At 53.4% G+C, this 2500-nt stretch overlaps 1 non-coding gene across 1 annotated transcript in view; it reads left to right on the top strand.

Annotated features, from left to right (window-relative positions):
- Window positions 1-1172: 1172 nt before the first annotated feature.
- The window catches only part of LOC144418522 (small subunit ribosomal RNA), a 1810-nt gene continuing 482 nt past the window's right edge, over window positions 1173-2500 (top strand). The window contains exon 1 of the ribosomal RNA XR_013473512.1: window positions 1173-2500. This exon is cut by the window's right edge and continues 482 nt beyond it. This is a non-coding gene — a ribosomal RNA (small subunit ribosomal RNA).

Raw genomic sequence — 2500 nt, 5'->3', positions numbered from 1 at the left:
ATCGGCGTCGAAAGAAGCCGAGCCAAAAAAAGTTAAAGTACAAACGTGCAAGCATACTAACCTAACCCTAGGTAAGGCATGTCAGAGCGAAAGACAGTAATTTCGAATGAGCCATGAAAGAGCGGTGCGGGGCCGGTCGGAGCGCACCCTTTTCTCGGTGGCTGGCGGGCGAGAGAGTGCTGCGTCGCCGGCATCGGCGTCGAAAGAAGCCGAGCCGAAAAAAGTTAAAGTACAAACGTGCAAGCATACTAACCTAACCCTAGGTAAGGCATGTCAGAGCGAAAGACAGTAATTTCGAATGAGCCATGAAAGAGCGGTGCGGGGCCGGTCGGAGCGCACCCTTTTCTCGGTGGCTGGCGGGCGAGAGAGTGCTGCGTCGCCGGCATCGGCGTCGAAAGAAGCCGAGCCAAAAAAAGTTAAAGTACAAACGTGCAAGCATACTAACCTAACCCTAGGTAAGGCATGTCAGAGCGAAAGACAGTAATTTCGAATGAGCCAAGAAAGAGCGGTGCGGGGCCGGTCGGAGCGCACCCTTTTCTCGGTGGCTGGCGGGCGAGAGAGTGCTGCGTCGCCGGCATCGGCGTCGAAAGAAGCCGAGCCAAAAAAAGTTAAAGTACAAACGTGCAAGCATACTAACCTAACCCTAGGTAAGGCATGTCAGAGCGAAAGACAGTAATTTCGAATGAGCCAAGAAAGAGCGGTGCGGGGCCGGTCGGAGCGCACCCTTTTCTCGGTGGCTGGCGGGCGAGAGAGTGCTGCGTCGCCGGCATCGGCGTCGAAAGAAGCCGAGCCGAAAAAAGTTAAAGTACAAACGCGATGCTAATGAGCGAGCCGTTGTCTCGACTAATATGTAGGGGGCGTTCGATCGAGCGTCTGGCTTGAGCGCTTGTCGGCCTAGCAGAACGGTCGCATTGTTATGCCCGGGTTTTAGGCACCGCTGCAGGCGGCCGGCAGAGCTCTTGTTTGTGCGAAACTGAATGGATCGAGCCCGAGAGAGGGCGAGCAAAGAAAAAACGCAAATCGCTCCGCCTGGCACTGCCGGCGAGAGCGTGGACGTCGCGGCCAGCGACTGTCGAAGCTGAGTACGGCCGCAGGCGATCGCCTCGGTCTTAAACGAATGCGACGAGCACGCGCCGGGCGGCCCAGCAAGGGCCGAGCGCAGCTGTCGCAGCTATCTGGTTGATCCTGCCAGTAGTGATATGCTTGTCTCAAAGATTAAGCCATGCAGGTGCAAGTACGAGTTCTCGTAAAGCGAAACTGCGAATGGCTCATTAAATCAGTCTTGGTTTATTTGGTCTCGTAAGCGAAGTGGATAACTGTGGTAATTCTAGAGCTAATACATGCATTAAGCGCCGACTTCGGGAGGCGCGCTTTTATCAGATCAAAACCGACCGGGTTCGTCCTGTGACGTTTGATGACTCTGGATAACCACGCGGATCGTACGGTCTCTGCACCGACGACGTATCATTCAAGTGTCTGCCCTATCAACTGTCGAAGGTACGCTACGTGCCTACCTTTGTGATAACGGGTAACGGGGAATCAGGGTTCGATTCCGGAGAGGGAGCCTGAGAAACGGCTACCACATCCAAGGAAGGCAGCAGGCGCGCAAATTACCCATTCCCGACACGGGGAGGTAGTGACGAAAAATAACAATACAGGACTCTAACGAGGCCCTGTAATTGGAATGAGTACATCCTAAAACTCTTAACGAGTATCCATTGGAGGGCAAGTCTGGTGCCAGCAGCCGCGGTAATTCCAGCTCCAACAGTGTATGCTAAAGTTGTTGCGGTTGAAAAGCTCGTAGTTGGATTTTGGGCGAGCGCCGCCGGTCCGTCGCAAGGCGTGTCACTGGTTGCGTTCGCCTCACCTTCGGTTCTCCGTCGGTGCTCTTGACTGAGTGTCGGCGGTGGCCGATAAGTTTACTTTGAAAAAATTAGAGTGTTCAAAGCAGGCTGTTCGCCTGCATAGTGTTGCATGGAATAATGGAATAGGACCTCGGTTCTATTTTGTTGGTTTTCGGAGCACGAGGTAATGATTAAGAGGGACAGACGGGGGCGTCCGTACTCTGCCGTTAGAGGTGAAATTCTTGGATCGGCGGAAGACGAACTACTGCGAAAGCATTCGCCAAGAATGTTTTCTTTAATCAAGAGCGAAAGTCAGAGGTTCGAAGACGATCAGATACCGTCCTAGTTCTGACTATAAACGATGCCAACTAGCGATCGGGAGGCGTTACCATGACGACCTTTCCGGCAGCTTCCGGGAAACCAAAGTCTTTGGGTTCCGGGGGAAGTATGGTTGCAAAGCTGAAACTTAAAGGAATTGACGGAAGGGCACCACCAGGAGTGGAGCCTGCGGCTTAATTTGACTCAACACGGGGAAACTCACCCGGCCCGGACACAGGTAGGATTGACAGATTGAGAGCTCTTTCTTGATTCTGTGGGTGGTGGTGCATGGCCGTTCTTAGTTGGTGGAGCGATTTGTCTGGTTAATTCCGATAACG

This window comes from Styela clava, unplaced genomic scaffold, assembly GCF_964204865.1.
Source record: "Styela clava unplaced genomic scaffold, kaStyClav1.hap1.2 HAP1_SCAFFOLD_18, whole genome shotgun sequence".
NCBI classification, from domain to species: domain Eukaryota; kingdom Metazoa; phylum Chordata; class Ascidiacea; order Stolidobranchia; family Styelidae; genus Styela; species Styela clava.
Note: the sequence above shows the minus strand (reverse complement) of the source record. Positions and strands in the feature narration are given on the sequence as shown.